The sequence below is a fragment of the Photinus pyralis genome, unplaced genomic scaffold (genome assembly GCF_008802855.1).
Source record: "Photinus pyralis isolate 1611_PpyrPB1 unplaced genomic scaffold, Ppyr1.3 Ppyr1.4_LG2, whole genome shotgun sequence".
Classification (NCBI taxonomy): domain Eukaryota; kingdom Metazoa; phylum Arthropoda; class Insecta; order Coleoptera; family Lampyridae; genus Photinus; species Photinus pyralis.
The window spans coordinates 40,878,758-40,898,606 of record NW_022170403.1 but is presented as its reverse complement, the minus strand read 5'-3'; the positions used below and the strand labels follow the sequence as shown (position 1 = coordinate 40,898,606).

The following is a 19,849-nucleotide window of genomic DNA, read 5'->3' as shown; positions in this document are numbered from 1 at the left end:
GTTTCTTCCCTTTATGAGAAATTTTGCATGATACGCAGCTAATCATTCTCAATTCACAAAATTGCGTGTGATGAAAACACTATGAGGCAGTTAGTCATTTATATAAACCAGAGCACAAACCGATCCGAAATTATTAGGTACTTTAAAATGGTAAATTTAATAAAATTTGAATTTGGTGGAAAACTGACAGTGACAGGACCCGCGTTTTCATATGTCAAATAATGTCGGCCAAAATGTACCTTCACGGGAACCTATCCACGCGAGTGGCCTCTATCTGTGGCAACTTCCGTCTACAAAAATTCTTACCCCCTCTACCATTATATTCCCTCCATTAGTTTTCTAACTCAATGGTTCGCTTAGTTATTGGTGTTGCCATCGTAACGATAAGGTCAAATGACGTCACAAGCGGTACAGACCACTACTGTGTTGCACACTGAATATGTAAACTTAATAATATATTTCTCAGTCATTTATTGACGCATTTAATTTTTATTTTAATTTTTGTACTAGTTCATTAGATTTGGTCTATATGTTAATGTCATTAGGTTAAATATTGTATTATCAACATCATGAAACTTGTCCATTGTCTCTTTGTCTACATTTGTCCATTTTATCTTAAAGCACAAAAATGAGTTTCCGGTAAAATGAAAAAGACAAGCTTTATTGAAAGGCTCATTTTAATTAATTGAATCTCGCATAGTGTTACCTACTTCTATAACATTTATTAGAAAACTTTACAAGTCTCCGATAAACAAACCAATTACATTTATACATGGTGTAATTAATTACACTGATTAGTGATTTACTCTCGAAGAAACGATATCATCGTCAAAGTGTCAAGCAATTTCCTGTCGCCCATCCCACTTTAGAGGTGCGTTTTAGTGTAACTAATGATCCTGGGTCGTCCGTAGCCAGGCTATTATTTTTAGTCTTTTTTTCAGATATTATCAGAAACGTATCTACATATTGACCGTACTCTTCTGCTTCCTGTCGTGCTCCTATTTGAAAGCTTTACCATGTATTGAATGTAGTAACCTAATCAATCAAAAGAAAATCAAAACATACCATTTCTTTTGTTTATACGGAAGAAGTGTTCAGTAGGTAGGTAATTAACTAGAAATTAGAAGTGAAAATGTTGACTTTTCCTACGAGAAGTGGTTGAGAAATTTCCGGGTCACTCCATAGGTAATCTACCCACTATCATTTTCTGTTAAAATATGTACATTCGTTTAAAATTATTCCACTTCAGTGAAAGCGTAAGTGAAATATTGCGTTAATTTTGCTCAAATGCACCATTTAATCTCCTACTTTGTATTAATTATAATTTGAATATTTAAATTCAACTTCCTACTTACCGCCCGTAAAGTTGGGAAACGCATCGTAACACTTTCGGCAAGTACCTAGGTGCTTGATAACTGAACTTTTGGTAATGATTGCCGCCTTAGTACCGAAATACAGAAGTGCAGACAACTATGCCAGAATGAAATGATTTTACATATTTCCCATTTTTTTTATCTCGGTGCAGATTGGTTTTCAAAGCCGGCTAATCTAACTGTTTTGTATTGCTGTCTGTCGTCTGTCTGTTGGTCTGTCCGTCTGTTCCTTTGTCTGTATGTCCCTCTATCTGTCCGTGTGCACGATAACTTTGTTTAGAAATGTCCGATTGCTTTGACATCTCCGTTAGTTATGAAATGAATTGCATGATTCAATATGGGCATATCTTTAGCCATTACGCAATGCCAAAAGTTGAGGCGAATCGATTCAAAATTCACAGTGCCCTTTTCGCATCTCGATCATTTATAAACCGAATTGCAAACTTTTTTGTTTATAAAAGTATTTAAACGAAATTTGATACATAGGCACTTGGAATAAATCAAAATCCAGTTTCAAAATTTGGTTTTGCGCATGCACAGTGTCAACTTTTTTTATTTATAGAGGGATTTCAATGAAATTTGATACATAGGCGCTTGGAATAAAGGAAAATCTAACGTGTTTCAAAATTTAGATTTGCGCATGCGCAGTTCCAACTTTCTTATTTAGAAAAGCATTGAAATGAAATTCTTCTTATAAACTGAAATTGAAGTAGCACGTTAAAAATGGATTGTACATATGCAACGCTGTCTTTCATATTTATGGCCGGATTTTTACGATTTTAACAGAAGTTGCATCTTTACAAATGGGAAATGAATGCAAGTGGAAATGCGCTTTTTGTAAATCGTTTACGATTACTTTTTAACTTAACCTTAACCATCCATTAAGCTTCCGGCTACCTATCTAAATAGACATGTAATTTTTTTTGTCAAAATAAAATATAACAATCAGCGGTTCGTTTTGAAATGCGAGCCTTAACTACTTGGCAGTACACGCTATGAATTTAAAACGTAACCGTCCATTTGTTAGGTAATTGCTTGTCCAACTCTTTCTTATCTACTAATCAGTTGCTCAAAAATAGCTAGGTACTCACTTGCACACGCAAGACAACTAGCCCACAGCGATGCATAAAGTCGAAATATAGGTTAGGTACGTATGTACAATACGTACCCCTTTTTATGTGTTTCTTACAGAGACGTTTATTAGCCGCATCCTATCCAGTAATTATCTAATTATTACTGATTGCATTTCAATATTACAAAATCGACCGTTTGTAAGGAAATTAAGAATAAAGGCGCTAAACTGCCGTAATTTAATTATAACAATCTAAACAGAAAACATTGGGCCGTATGAATAAAAGTAAGCAAATGCTTATACTTGCAAAATTCAAAGTAAATACTCGTAAGTGCTCCTTGGCATTGGGCGACTTAGCAGCGCAGCGCTTCTAAGTAGAAGGAAAGGACGCAGTACAGCGCTGCTAAAACATGCTAAACAGACCAGTATAAAGGGGCAGTTACGAATATTTACTTTGAATTTTGCAAGTATAAGCATTTGCTTAGTTTTATTCATACGGCCCATTGTTTCCTTTTGCAAATCTGATGGGGAATACACTCCATTCCTAGCTCCATCCCTTATGGTAAAATAATTGTCTGTTTATTTAGGTATCAATCAATTCCATTCCATTTTGAAGTAATTGCAGTGAAGGATATCCGGCAATAAATACAGAAGAAGGTAAGAAAAATTACACTCACCGATCTCCAAGGTTTTCTGTTTCTAATATCTCGATTGTGTTTGTGCCTATAAAAAAAGGAATTATTACGCATTTGTTTATATTTCAATTGCATAACTGGCACGTTCAATCGGTCTTTTAGACTCGATGACTGCACATCGATAAAGTAAACAATAGCAACTTATTTCTGAAAAAGTTGAGAAAGTGCTTCGATTTCAATGTTTTGCGGAAATAATTAATTGTCTTATATAGGTATACATATATACTTGATTAAACAAACTTACTTATATCACTTTCTCTCCAAGTTCGTTCCAGTTCTTGAATTAATGCAATGTAATTAGAATACAAATCACGACTTGTGCTTCGAGCCATCGATAGACGTTTAAATTGATAGTGATGCAACATTATACTTAATCGAAGTGACTTCACGCTGGCAAGGTAAATCCTTGTCCACCACCATTTCATATTTCTTAAACGGCTAATAATTATTTTACAATCAAGTATTATTATATAACCAGCCTGTAGCATACTGAATACCTCCCAAGTGTACGACCTGCACTTATCTATCGCGCTTCTTATCATAAAAAGGAAAATTCACAAACTACCTTGACCTAAAACCAAGCAAGCGAGGATGCTATTTTTAAACTCCTTCAATTAAACCGTATACCGACATTCAGATCAACAAAGCGTCAAAAGAACAGTAGCAGGAAGTTAACTACAATTGACCAGACAGTACTTGCAATTTCCGCTTCGAAGTGCGGTAATAAAATGGTCGATCCAAATGAAAATGACATTTTTTTAATAAATTTCAAAAAAGTTGTGCCAATCTCTCAGCTGCACAACTTCCTCAATTTCACACAAACTAATATCTATCTTTCGTAAGCGATAAAATTGAAGTATGAAATCGTAACAGTTGGCAAGTATTCCGAAACTTTTTCGTGTAATAAATCGAAATTAGTATAATGGCAGAGAATCTGCTATGCCTATAGCTAAGTTGCACAAGTACTGGCGATTTTGTAATTATTTACAGTAATTGGTCGTCAAGTCCTGTAATTTTAAATTGTAAATTATGTGGGTATTGTTTAAAAAACAATTTATCGAAAAAAACACGGTAATTTCAGAGTGCACATAAATAAACGATTTCACGAAGTGGAATGGCCTAGGTGAAAAACTTCCAATTAGCATCAATTTAAAAAAACATAAAAGTAACAGTTTCATTTTCGCAAGTACATATTAATTATTATTTGATTGACGGTCACTGTAATTTTTGTTTGAGACTCGTAACACGTACTTTTTTATATTTTTTATTTTATTCTATTTTGCCTTTATTTTTGAGTGGGCGTCAGCCAAGGGGGTGCGAAAAAAATTCCGATTTCGACGAAATTTGGTATCTGGGGTTTTTGAACATGAAAATCACGAATCTGGAATTAGTTTTTGAAAATTCGAAAAAAAAGTCCCACTGCAATTCTTGGCCGGTTAACGAAAATAGAGAGAATTCCACGAAATTTGTTGTGTACTGTACATACTTGATGAGTTACAATCACTTTTCAAACAAAAGTTATACTCATTTGAAGATTGGGCCTTCGGGTGACAAAGTGTCCCCCGCCTACTAGTGAGTGATCTAATTTCACATGTAGTTAATTGAAAATGTCGCAAAAAAAATAACGATGTTCTGGGTTCTGGAGTCCCTTAGATCAATGAGTGTATATGTGAAGTACCAGCAGTAGGTAATGATCTTCAAAAAATGTAGATACATTTCCCTGACGTTTCGCGCAGATTCTAAGAGATCTCCTTATCATATATCATGATAGGTTAGGTTGATAAATGAAATTACTCGTAGATAACATACATACATATCACACTCGCATTATATTTAAGGTGAAAATACTTCTCTAGTTTTAGTTTTTTTTTTACGAAAATAGTTTGTCGCTGTTCAACTTTGTAACGTTATTTTCCTACCGATTCCTGATTTGATTTCCATTTAAGTAACTTTTTGATTCTTACTCGCGTCACAGATTAAAATACTCCAGATATATCACGCCATGTAAAAATATGCTGCGCGAAATTTGGATTTCACCGCCAAGTGTGTTAAATCCAAATTAACTTTCTAGTACAGTTTCAAACCCAAACATTAAAATTAAAAGTTCATTCTTAGTTAGAAAGATTTCTGCAACGTTCCTATAGCAGAAGAGAGAAAAAAAATCTTTTATTTATATAACATAGGTAATACCTAAAGGTATAGTGTTACACCGTCTGCGATAAAATGTTTATCATTTATTCTTTGTAGTGAATGAACTCCACTTTATAGTACGACAATCTCACAAACAAGTTGTAGCTTTGTTTATTCATTTGCAAAGGTTGTAACTAGTAGAAAATTGTTAAACATAGCGGCTGGTTATTCCTAATGTCCTCAATGAGTTAATATCTGATATCTATATAGGATGAAATAATACCTATTATTTACTATAGGTACCTAATTGTTATTTAATATGGGTTTAATGTTTTGAAAAATAAGTACGGTAAATGCTTGTTATTTCAAAAAATCCATACTGGCGTACGATCGTTTTAATATACTTTCAGACAGCTGGCTATCGCGCGATGGGCGATGAAATGCTGTGCGATGCGATAAATTCAAACCTCCGTTTATTTTATGCGATGCGATGCTACTTTGGGCGATGGTTTGAAATTCAAGCAAGTTTGATTGATCACCAGTCATCGCAAGCGAAGTATGGCTTTATTAACGAGCCCTAGCGAGTTTATAATTTTGCGGTGTCTCAGTGTCTGTCCGTCCTAGGGAATGCAATCCCGCAGCAAAATCTCCATCCCGGTATTTGCGGGATTGTTAGAAGTTAATCCCGCGGGATCCCGGTATTTGCGGGAAAATTTTAAATAAATTGGCAAATAAGCAATTCTGTGCGGTCTGTATTAAAACAAATCGCTAATTATCACAATATTTAACAAAAAATTACCTTCAGCCTAACTTAGAGCTCAAAAAAACCTCACCTGTAAAGCACAAAAGGTGAACTAAAGTGCCTCAAAAATCATAGTAGGTACATTTTTAACGAAAAAAGTTTAACAATTATTTAAAAAATAACTTCTCCGTTATGAGTTTCATTAACAAAGTAAACAAGAGTCGTCCCTTGGTCGACAAATTCCTCAGTCTCGCAAATCCCGCGGGATCCCGGTATTGCATTCCCTAGTTCGTCCGTTAGCACGATATCTCGATAACGAATGGACCGATTACAGTAAAATTTAGTACAGGGATTCTTTATCAAATTTGTAGATCGGAGTTCGTGAATTGGCAATGTAGTCCAAAAAATAAGGAAGGCCCTTTTGACATCTCTGTGAGTTATGAACCGAATTGCATGAAATTCAATATGCATATAGATTTAGCTATATAAAACGCAATTCCAAAAATTGAGCCTAATCGATCAACATTCACAATGCCCTTTTCGCATCTCGACCATTTATAAACTGAATTGCAAACTTTTTATTTATGAAGGTATTTAAATGAAATTTGATACATGGGCACTTGGAATAAAAGCAAATTTAACGCCAGTTTCAAAATTTGGTTTTGCGCATGCGCAGTGCCAACTTTCATATTTATGGAAGCAATTAAATGAAATGTCATACAATTACACTTTAAATAAAAGCAAAACTAACATCAGGATTAAAATTTGGTTGTGCACATGCTACAGCCATACCCAGGAGCTCGTTTTCTATATTTGTTTATTTGATTCTCAATATAATTAAATGTGTCCAAAGTCATTTGAAAATACTTATTTTACAACAACCGATATCAATTTCACAAAAAGGTGATAAAATTCACAAAATACCGTTCCTTTCATATTGATGTATTTACCAATTTACGATTTTATCCGGTTAATTTGGATTCTACCACTGCGCCTTTAATGAGCCTTTCTTTGGAAGATTTTGTGAAGTCTTCCAATCGGAAATGTTTTTCACAGATTTTTTATTTTTTAATGAATTCGGTGACAGTGGAATCAGATGTGTAGCCCCTGTAAAGACGTGCTTTTTTATCTATAGGGAAGATTTATTTGATGATTGTATATAATTGGGCCACCGTGAAGTTGGTCACCAAAAATGGGCGATTCGAAAATGTATAAGGTACCTACCTGTTCAACTTGATGAGAGCTGAGAGCCCCAAACAAATTCTGCATAAATCCCCAAAGATAAATGAATTACCTTCTTCAGAATTCAGTGTAGCAAAACTTGTTTGGATGATTCAAGGTATCTCTCCCGTTTCTGGAAAATCCGGTTCCAGAAAATCACAGCCGGTCAACTTCATCATAGTATACCGAAATGATTTCGGAAAACCTCCGGCGATTAATATACCCTTCTTCTAAATTGAATGTAGGTATCACAAACCAGCAAAGCTCAAAATTAGATTGTTTGCATCGAAATCGATGACATTTAAGAACAATGTCGGCAAGCTTTTATATGTGCAACATTTAAAAGTAGGAAATAAGTCACGCAGTAATGAGAAAGTGAAACCTGAAAACCTCAACCTCAACAAACATTAACAAATGACAAAGTTATCTTCGGTTCTGCAAACGAAATTGATACACACATTACACATAGCGAATTTTTGATGCCGTTTACTTAAACTGCGTAGGTATAGTATTTTCGATAATATAACATTCGATTCGTAGTTGCGACACAACAATTCGTTTGAATTAAGGATTAGATACCATTCGTTCATTTTCGAACCACCAATTTTTCACGGCGAACTTCATAGCAGCATTAATTGGTAATAGTTCATACTATCAATGAAACAAGAAGGACTAACCAGCATTATTAACCCAAACGCGGCACAGGTTTTCATCCTTAAAAGGAAATCCATACATTTTTAGATTGGGTTCCACTCGTTTTGAAACACCACATTGAAAGTATTGACAAACATTTCCTGCTTTGGCCATTTTTATAATTAACAAGTATCTAGGTATTTAAAACAATAATTGTAATAATAGACTATTTAAAACACAAAAATACGTCTTTATGAAAAGAAAAGGTGTATATGAACTGCTCAAGTGTTAAGCTTAAACACCGTGTCTTTTTTTATATCCCTGAACGGTTAAGTAATGCGATTCCCTTTAAACCTTAATTCAAAGTTCATATTCGGCATCCCACAATAAATGGTTACACAATGCAAAAACGGAGGAGCTCCGTCTCAGCGAAAATGGCCCACCTCATGAATAGTTATTTGTTTCATTAGTACAAAAAATGTCAGTTTTCGGGACGAGGAAGATAGTTGCTGGACGACGCGATAGCGTAGTCCAGCAACCTTCCGAGTCCCGAAAACGCATTTTTTGTACGAATAAAACATAAAATTTTTTCTCCAACCCCCTTTACTTCAAATTATATTCGAATTTAGATTCAGTCACAGTTTCACTACTAGTATAAGAACTTCTGCTTTCTTGTCCTCACGTGTCATGCCACTCTAGTTTTTAGGTTAACTTATAACCTATTCGTTCTTACTTCTTACTTCTCACCTCTCGCGACTTTGTAGGGAGCAAATCTAAGGTAGCATCTTCTGCCGTTTCTATAATCTCTGGCGGAGTGCAATCCATGTCGCTATCAGTTTCAGTCATTTCTATTGTACACACAATTAATATTGTTATATTTTATATTGAAATAAAAAACTTGCCTTACAGTTTTTTGATTAAAGTTAATTGCAATTAACTTTTTCAAATTTTGAATTCAAAATGACAGATAATGGTGCAATGGGTCTGAAGTAGATGGCGTTACGCGCGACGGCGGGTTGTATACGTATTAAAATTACGTTCACCGAATATGTAAATTACGTTACACATGGTTTAAATAAAAATAGCGAGCGTAAATCATTTTCAATACATGTACATACGTATAGGTAACAGCATTATTTGCATTGAATATGCAAAAATATTTGATTTGTATGTATAGAAATATCTTACAACCTGCAATGTAAAACGATGTCAATGTGACATATCTCCGTGATTGTAATTTTTTAATTGGCCAACTTTCAAGGTCAATTTCTTTTTGGTACTAGGACCAAAAGTATCTACTTTTTGTACAGTTGCCATGGTGAAAGCGTTTAATCCGCAAAACGTCAATTTTACGTACCGAACACTGTCACAAAATAGCGTCTTATTCAGGTGGTTGGAGAAAAAATGTATTTTTGAATAAATGGTGTCATTCCGTTGTAATCCGTATCCGTAAAAAAATAACGAGAAAATTTATTTGCAAATGTCCTAACTTTCGTAATTATAATATGCACCTGAGATGGGATATCCTGACCTACAGATAAAGTGTTTTGACTTAAGGAAATATGATATTCTTTTCTTTAAATCATTTAAATTACGCATGCCTTCTCATATTTATTTAACAGTATTACAGTACAGTTTCCAACCATTCGTTTACGATAAAAAAAAGTGCATTTACGAGCTAAGCATTTGAACATTTTACGGCAGTAGCGCTAGCAGACGGATGTTTTTTCAGCGCAAACATTTCGTATATCTCATGAGCCGTCTGTAGTATTTTGTCTGTCTGTGCTCGCGTGTACCTGTATTCAATATTCTTACGGCATCTAAGTATTTCCATTGTAATCAACTAGTTTAAACGTAAATTACTCTTGTAGTAGAGTTCTTTTACTTAGTTCTTCTATCCGAGTGTTAGAGGTTTCTTTTACCTTAATTCATTCTCTTGTCGCTAGAGTTCACACTTTGTACCTTTCTGCACATAACGCCATCCCTTCTTTTCTTGATGCTTACGCATTACTTTTATTTTTCGCACAGTCATTCTGCCGTCATATTGGGTACATGCAAATTAATTTTCTCTTGATACGCCATTACTTTTACTGGCTTCGTGTCTTACCTGTGAAAGGATTATTGTTTTGGCTGTCACCGTATACCTTTGAGTGGTTGAGTGAGCTGTTTCTTTTGGATTACCTTTTACGTTATGATCTACTTGGATATTACCTATTAGCTACGCAGTACCTGAATGACATCGAATATTTACTTGGACCCGCCATCTTGTTAGGCTGGTATTCGCCCGCGTCACGCGAAAGATGTTTCTACATTATCGGCTTAAAAAATTCTATCAACTTTAACCTGGTATGTATGTATCGTATGGTCGCTTGAACAGCCGTCTTTATAACCTAGCGATAGTCGTGGAGTACCAATTGTGGGATTCGAACTCACCACCTGTCCGAGTCTTAAACCGTTTACGCCAAACTGACGTGGAATGTGTTTACCTACACTTCGATAATTGTTCCTGAATTGTAACCGTTATAACAACTAATAACTTTACTGGAAAACCAGGAACTTCCCTACGAATCGACATTTACCAAAATTTTGAAATTACCAAACCTATACTTCGACCGCCCTGTACTCTCTCTGCTATCAACCCATAACCATGCGCACCCCTGCGCACTTCACATAATCACGTAATCAGCATTACGAGAAACTTCATTGTGTTGGTGCCGTTTAACAAAAACGTCTTCTGCGTGATTGTCACCATTTCCGAAAATAAAAATGTGGTCGCTGAGACTATTCATTGAGTATACACTGTCCTGAAGGTTATACCTATGTCGTACATACACTGTATATTTACCTGTAGATATACAGTGTGCTCTAAATAAATACGGCACTATTACTGAAATTAGAAAGTCGATTAAATTGCACTTAAAAAGTTAAGTATTACACTCAAGGAATTTGTTATTTGAAATTTTGAACAGATAGATACAAAAAATAAAAAAATATTTTCTCATTGCCACTTTTTGAGCTCTACAAGATACCGTTGAGAGATCTGCAACACAACGTTTCGTTTCGGAGAAATCATCATCCACTTTATTTTTTTATATGGCTCGTAATAAAAGTACAAATTGTATTGAGTAGTACTACAAATAGAACGATATACGACACACACAAAAAATAAGAGTTGGAAACTGTTGGTATCAACAGGATGGTGCACCCGCGCACAACGCCCTAATCGTGCGAGAATACCTTTCGGACAAGATTTGCATTTTCGAAGAAATTGTAATTATTTAAATTGATGTTGATTCGAACAGTTCAATATCACAGCTAATTTACAAATCAGCATGAGTTAATATCAATAAACATTTATACTAATAAGAATAAATAAAATGTTATCAATATTTACTTTATAAAATATTTCTTTGTAGTTTCGTTCTGAGAATCATAATACTATAAAGAATTTAATCAGAACAAGTAGTGATAGCTGAATAAACAATGAGCAAATTGAAAGGGTATTCGTAAATAGGTAACCCATTTTCAGATTACACGTTCAAAAATTACATAGTATGTAAGTGAAATTGGCGCACAAATTGATTTTCAACCCCATATTTCTACAATTTTGTGTAACCGCACAAAATAATACGTCTCCAATAACATTGTTTACATTTGTTCTTCAGCTTCTTGATTTTGGGAGTGTCCCTTCCGAACTTGAAACATTTCCGAAAGATACGTTTGCAAACGAGGGTGAATAAAATTCTAATATCGACGAAATTTGTATATCTGGGTGCTTGTAACGGGTCACGTTGTTTGTGTCTTTTCTTTTAAAAATGTACACATAGCCACTTCAACCGCACGTACTTTGAGTAATAGGTCAAAGGTATAGGCCCACAAGTTCAAATAAAATCTTAACCTCGATCTTATAGCTATAAGAAATAGTTATGTAGTTCCTCCCTGTCCCAATGATGAATTGAGAAAACTCGATCACGCTCGCATTTCTGTTTTCGCAAGCGCTGCTCTTGAGCAATATTTCCATTTTCTACACAAAAGGCCTACGAACGCTGTCGGAAGGGAAGATTTGGGATCTTCATTGGCTGCTCAATGACAGAAGTATTTCCGGAGGAAGACGAAAGTAGCACCATCGACCAATCGTGTATAATCAAAAAACACAGTAATCTCCGCGGTAAAGATTTCCATCTACGTGAAGCAATCCTGCACGAAGAAATAACAAGGTACTGTAAATCAGATTATTTTGTGGCCGGTTGTCGCGGTAACAAACATTTAAATATGTTGTACGTAATAACGGAATAAATAAACTTATGCGAATAATAGTAGTTTTTTGGCCCGATCGTAGCAACCGCGATAAAATAAATATTTTGTACTAGTTTTTGACATAATTTGTCAATTTAAATTAATTGCTTTGGCGGCTTCTATCTGATTGTGACGAAAGCTTTATATTAAAGATTAAAAAGATCAGAATTTTTTGCCCAAAACATGTTCTTGAGGCATTTCAAAATTTTACACATTTAAATTTAATATTTAAAGAGCCAGATCATTTAGTATGGGATCTTACACTTTGCCAGGCTTCTTCAAAGTTTGAAAAAATGTATACTGGGCGCCATACATACATGAACATTGAACACCCAGTGTACTTTGATCAATTTTGATGAAATTTTCGAGACAATTGTCTTTATTATCGAGCTCTTACGCGTTTATAATTTTGCGATGTCTGTCTGTTAGCACGATATCTCGAAAACCAATGGACCGATTACGATGGAATTTGGCAGGTGGATTCTATATCAAATTTGTAGATCGAAGGTAGTGAATTGGTAATGTAGGGCAAAAAATAAGGAAACCCCTTTGATATCCTCGTTATTTACGAACTGAATGGCGTGACATTCAAAATGAGCATAGCTTAATTAGATATACAGGGTGTTCATTTGAAAACTTCCCAGCACGGATTTAAGGAAAAACACGTCAAACGATTTGTCATGTCAAAGAGGACAACTTTTTAAACAAAAACTATTTCACCCTCTGCCCCCCCAGGGTCATTCCATTAAAAGTTTTAAATGGCAAGTTGTATCGAATAATACCTTTTTTGAAAGGTCTTTCGAAGTCCTTTATTTTGACGTTTGATTTTTTTAAATCGGTCGATTTGTTTTCGAAAAAATTAGAAAAATCTTTATTTAATTTATTTACCTATCTTAATTTGTCCAGATAGAAAACAAAAACAAACGAAAATTACACTTTTTATTTCAATAAAAAAATGAAAGAAAAATATATAGCAATAGCTGTGGATTTGAACATTAATAGGAATCGGTTGACATTTGAAAATACTTCCAGATCCGGTAGTACCTGATGTTTTATTTCCAGGTGGTGTACATTTATGAGGAATCTTTAATATGGTATATTCATAGGTCCAGATTTCACTTCCTTGAATCCTTTATTAAGTATTAGGTATTCTTTATTAAAATGGATTCAACGCAATAGATTTAAAATGAGAGGTTTTATTGTCAATCTCTATATTGTTAAAATTTAATCACCGGCTTGAGAGCCTGAGTCGGAGAAATTTCACTTTTTCATAAAAATTCTCAGAGATCAAATAATTAAATGACTTAATTACGTTGGAATCCAACAATTATTTAAAAGCGAGGTTAAGTGAAATTATTTTCAATTGCTTTTTTCTTCAGGAAAAGATCCGACACTTACCCAATTACCCATATCCGAAAATACAGTCTCAGCATTCGCAAAAGTATTAGACAATAATAATAATGCTTAATTGAGGAGAAGATAATTATTATTTATGACTAAATTATTTATAAAATATGTTTGTGAATGATATTTGAGAGAAAGGATTAATGTCAGGACACGGCCCTATTATTCTCATGGATCGTCATTGTTACATTCAGTGCGAAGTAATAATTACTTGTTATTAAGAATATTAACTATCCGTATTATGGCTTTTGTTTATTGTTTTCGAATTGAAATTGTTGAAGCTGCTTAGGTACGTAAATGCCGTGCGCGGTAAACCAGCACTTCGCTTGCCGGTCTTGTGTTATATTTTAGAAAGTGGCCTTACGTATTCTGAATTGAAATTTATAGAAAGGAACATTTCTTACATATTTTTAGTCATACGAGAAGCAACTTTTTCCATCGTTCTCTAACCAAGAATTCTTGGAATTCGTAAAAATATAAACTACAAGATTTGATATACCTAAATTAATGTATCGATAATAATAGAAGACAGTTTATTTTGGCACTGTTAAGTGTCTTTCTTCGTCAATATTGATATTGGTAGCCGATCGGTTTACAAGAATCAGAAGATATGTTTGGCTGTCTGAGTGTGTCACTGTCAGATACCAGAATAACTTGGTCAAAAACTTAATAAACAAAACATTACCTTCATGTGGGAAATTTTACACTTGCTCACTACGATTAAAAAGTTTGATTTTCCCTTGAAAAGAACCCAAACAAACCCAATTTTGTTCCGATGATGCTCAAATGTAATCTATCCGCAGAAACAATGCAAATTTAATTTGAAACAAATATTGCAAAATTATTGTACCGAGCGCGGTCCGGTAACAAACAATCGACTAAAGGGAAACTACACATCTACCTTTATTTGCGCTATTTACAAGTGAGAGTGAAAGTTTGCGAGTTCTGATAAGTCTAAAAGGGATTCCCTCGTCAGTTCTTTGAAAGTAACAAAACAATTTGCTGATATAGCACCACAAGAAAACAAGTATAAATTGTGCAAGGGCATTTTTTTAAACCGAAATAGCTTCGTAACTGGTTGCGATAATGCATGCTATCGATGTTTACTTTCTTGGTAGATGATTAATGGGGAGGAGACTCTTTACACATAAACAATTAAAGGCCACCTGGCATACATTGAAAATCCTCCGACACTCCATTCTGCAGATATTTGCACTGAAAGCTTTGACATCGCCAATAGATATCTCGCGTCGGGATGTTCCACTTACCTTACAGGAGTACCTTCTTCCGACACTTCGCTGTCAAGGTATTTTGCTTCAATTTCACCAATAGATAGGTCTCGTCCAGTCGATTCATTTTGCCTTTGAGAGTACTTTCCTCCGACAAACCGTTTTCGAGATATTTACTCTTAAAGTTTTGACATCAGCAATGGATATATTTTTTCCAGACGTCCCAATCTCCCTTTGCAAGTGCTCTCTTCCGATTATCCGTTCTGGAGATTTTAGTGAAAATTTCAAATCTCTATTGCTGATATCTCAGCCAGAAAGCCAAACAGACATAACGAATATACTTAATTATAAAAATGTGCTAATGCTCTATAAATATAAACAATCAAACCTATAATATGACCGCTCTGCATACTCTCTACTGTACTCCCTACTATCAACATTGTGTACCCCTAGTGAAATTTAATTTTAAATCTACAAAAAATTTAAAAAAATCAAACGCCGGTGCAGTTGAGTTGGTAGAGCAGCCTAATAATAATATTTAAATGCTCCCGTTACAGTGGCATACGGCATACCGGAACCTGGCTATCCAGAGCTATAATTAATTTAGGGGGGTGCCATTGAATTTTGTTTTAAATATGACAGTTGGCGAATGTCAATCAAATTCCGCCGGCACGATTTAGTTTCTATGAAAAAAACGGCGAAATCGTTAAAATTAAGGTTATAATTATGTTAACATAATAAAATAATCTATGGTAAAAGAATTTTGATCCGAGGGGTATACAGGGTGGGCCATTAGTGTGTGGGTTGACGATTGTGGGTTTATTAACGCGCATATTTAAAATTCATTGTGGGGGAAGATTGAAGGACCCTTAAGGCTGCAACCTAAATATAATTTCACCGAAATTGCAATTGTTATACAGGGTGATTTTATATCAAAGTTGCATTTTTTAAATGGAACCCCCTGTATATTATTACATATTTCGATTCCTTGGTCAATTTTAGTGTGACTATGTATTACACATGATATCTAAAATGAGTAGTTTAGCCGCAATTCGTCGTTTTTTTAAAAAGTAGATGTCCAGTAAAACTTGAATATATTATAAAACTTAGAAGGCCGTGACTTTGCAGTGGCACTAATCATGAAATGGACTAACATACGCTGAACAGCTTAAGTTAAACTTTTTTGTGTTAAAAGAAATCACTCCGTCAATTTTCAAAATTTTAATCAGAGGTAACTTGATTTTTTTAAATGGAACTATGAAGTTTTTTTATTGTATGCAATGTAAAACTTTATTACCTTTCTAACGATATAAGCATGTCGGTATGTATCTCTTACCTATTTTTTGTAATTCAACAATTTCTAATAATTCACTATTTTTCGATTATCAAAGCCTCTCAGTAATCAGTAGCCCGTTAAAAATTAAGAACACCAATTCAAATGATAAAACACGAGATAAAACATTTACCCCCAACAAAACAAAACAAAAACTCTTGTTTGTCGTATCGCATTTTAAAAGATAAAATAATGAATTTGCATTTAAACCAGTGCGTGAATTTATAAATAAATAAATTTGAATAGTAAGCCACGAAAGCCATATTAGAAAATATTAACACAAAATAAAATGAAATAACATCTGTCAGTTTAGTTTATTAGCATTTACAATTCTTTTGTTGATTGTTGTGTTAGAAAAATGTAATTTGAATAACATATTTTAAACGGTGCTCTTTACTTTAAATTTTTAAGTACTCTTTTTTTGCTCTCCTTCAAAATGTTCTGGTGCACATCCTAGAAGAAATGTGGTTTCAGCACAATGGCGTCCTACCTCATTTTGCTATAAACGTTAAAGAATGGCTGAATCAACAATTTCCTGGGAGGTGTGGTCTTGAACATTTATTGAAATAATCATTTTTCTCTTATTTTTATTTAAACTTTTTATTTTGATTTTTTTAAGTTTTTGTTTTATTTTATTTGGAGTAAATTTTTTATAAATTCATTTGTTAACAGTTTTTAACGGCCTATTAATTACTGAGAGGCTTTAGAAATCGAAAAACACGCTGAATTTTTAGAAAATGTTGAATTACAAAAAATATGTAAAAGGTAAATATTGACATGCTTATATTTTTAAAAAGGTAATAAAATCCTACATTTGATGCGATAAAAAAACTTCGTAGTTCCATTTAAAAAAATCAAGTTATCTATGATTGAAAGTTGGAGTGATTTCTTTGAACACAAAAGAAGTTTAAGTTTAGTCGTTTGGCGTATGTTAGTACATTACATGATTAGTGCCACTGCAAAGTCACGGCCTGCTAAGTTTTATGATGACTGCGATATTCAATTTTTACTGGACATCTACTTTTTGAAAAAACGACGAATAGCAGCTAAACGACTGATTCCATTAAAAAAAATTGGCAAAATGCAACTTTCGATATAAATCACCCTGTATAACAATAGCAATTTCGTTGAAAATATTTTTAGGTTGTACCCTGAAGGGTCCTTCAACATTACCCTCCAATGAATTTTAAGTATGCGCATTAATAAACCCCCAATCTTCCACCGACACACTAATGGCCCACCCTGTAGATGCTACACCCTGTATGCGCGACACAATCCCTTTGACTAAGACCTTAGTGTAAATTCTTACACTATGCTAAGACTAACTTGGATGGAAGACGGACCTCAACAATTAAGACTAACTAGCCGATTTGCTCTAAAACGACGTTAAGCTAATAAATTGGTATAGTAGAAACAATATAAATCAGTAAAACAACAGAAAGATATAATTCTTGGATTTTTTCAAAAAAACCTGTAAAGGTTATACAAGAGTAATTGGTGACGAAGACAAACGTATGTTGAAATACAAGAGACGCTGCATTTGGTTCGGGCCTTTTTCCGTAGAAAATTGTGAATAAATAACAATTTCGATAAACTGTAGTAATTCTGTAGCAAACAGATGTACAAAATAATGTAAATGCATAGCAAAAGGACTTACAAAAACCAAATTATATCAATGTCTAAATACACAGCACCGTTTGGCCCAATAAGTATGTGAGAAAGTCCCCTAGAAAAAACTTCGTCATTTGCGAGAAAGTAACATTATTACAATATTTACGTAAATAACTGCAGTTTATCTTAACATTCCTACATCAAGGATAGAAAGCACATGTATGAGAACAAATAAAATTCGAGGTCACTAATCAATACATTCATATTCATTCGGACAGTGTAGGTTACTAAATTAACCTGCTCCATTCTATGACCTTTTGAGGCAAGTGGATGATCAATCAAGTAAAAAAATCACTTACATTGTCAAACAGTTAGCTTTGCTTCTACAATTAATTAAATATGCGCTTTTAACCTTTGAGCTAATGTTTTACGAAGATATGAAGGCGGTAATAGGTAAAGACTATTATATTATAATATTGCATAAGTTCATAATAAGGCAAAAGAATGCATAACTCTATGCCAAACAGAATCTTAACTATTAATTTATGTCTGTAATTAAACAAACGTGCATTTCTTTTCAACTAGTAATTGCATTTAAAAAACATGTAATTAATGCTACAAGTTCATTGTCCTTTTGTCGCATTACATATTGGTGAAATTTGGCGCTACTCAACGAATTCATCTCGTGGATGAATGAAGGGAAACACTGTGGGGACATCTAATTAGTAGGTGTGTACTGTAGTGTATTTTAACTTGTTTGGTCAGTAACCTTTACATTGAGTTGACCATTAAAAACACTGTCACAAGTATCCTAAGTTTCATTAAAACCAAAGATAACGATATTATAATTAAGCGCATTGAATAATGAGCATGATCAGACATTACGAGTCAGAGAACACAGTAAAAGCAGTAATATAACGGATTCTCATAATGTGACACAATGACCTGCCTACCTATAATATACTGACATATTGCAGCACCAATGAAGTGTGTGATTCACGAAATTTGGCAAGAAACATAATATTTGTCATTTTGGGAACCAAACCAAGATAAAAATAACGTTATGTAGGGAACTTTTGGGTAGATTTCTATGTAAGTACCTATGTGATGGTCTAATTGGTATTTGAAGTTCACTTGGTTTAAAGGTGCTAAATTCTCTTTGAGGAGATTGCAAAGCGTAGGTATCTCTCCAAATGACCCAAATAATTTTCGACGATTTTGATTTAGAGGAATTTTTCAATGCCGATACTAAACTGCAGGAAAAATATACTGTGTATCTTGGATCTTGGTATCAAACGCCCATATCTTGTTATCTAAATGAAGGTTTTTTTACAATTTCTTTTTATCAAAAATAGAATTATAAAATGAGTTTCTTCAAAACTGAACTTTTCCGCACCGTAGCACCTGTTGAGACCAATCACTTTCCTCTAATTGTATTTACTTCTCTAGCATCGCTTCGCCTTTTCAATATAAAAATGGAGCATAAACTGCAGTGTAAAAATATCACACAAGAAAAAAATATTAGGTAGTATAAAACAAAGAACAAAAAATGTGATGCTATTGACATGGGTAACGAAAGCGAGGTAAGAGTGAAGAGACAGAATGTTAATTAAATTAATAATTTACAGATGCCATGCGAGAAAGAATACTTAGAAATCAAGGGATTAGTAAGTGATTTTAAGCTATTTACTCAACTAAAATTTAGTATTATAGTACCTAGGGCTTTGTTCCACATAGGTTTTTCTGCTTGACCTGAAGTTCGAGCGGAGTATACTAAAAAACAAAAGGCAGCAGAATTTTCCTACTAATTTTTCCCTAAACGGAAGTAGCCCCAATGACTATACAAATTCGAGAATCCGAAATTAGGTCACAATAATAAAAGGTATCATGTGTGTTTTATTAGCCTTAAGCAGTCGAGTTATATTATGAAACCTGAAACCTCAATATATTTTGGTGTTTATGGTACGCTATCTATAGGTAGGTCCTGTAGGTGTTATAAAGTGTGATGACCCCATGCATTGTTGTCAAAACATGCCAACATCCTTATTTATGCGCCGATTTTATTCGAAAAATGAGCAAACGCATTCGTTAGATGTCTAAGAACTGAATT

At 34.0% G+C, this 19,849-nt stretch overlaps 1 protein-coding gene across 3 annotated transcripts in view; it reads right to left on the bottom strand.

Moving 5' to 3' along the window:
• Nucleotides 1-19,849, bottom strand: part of LOC116163113 — a 74,299-nt gene that overhangs the window by 16,598 nt on the left and 37,852 nt on the right. The window contains exons 1-2 of one of the 3 annotated variants that reach the window (XM_031476965.1): nt 3,385-3,402; nt 3,123-3,168 (exon numbers count right to left, since the gene is read on the bottom strand). The exons of 1 other annotated variant lie outside the window; for it this stretch is intronic. The gene's annotated coding sequence lies outside the window, so the exon portion shown is untranslated. Of the gene's footprint in view, nt 1-3,122; nt 3,169-3,384; nt 3,403-19,849 lie in introns of those variants that run through there. One more of the 3 variants, XM_031476963.1, reaches the window with a different exon arrangement.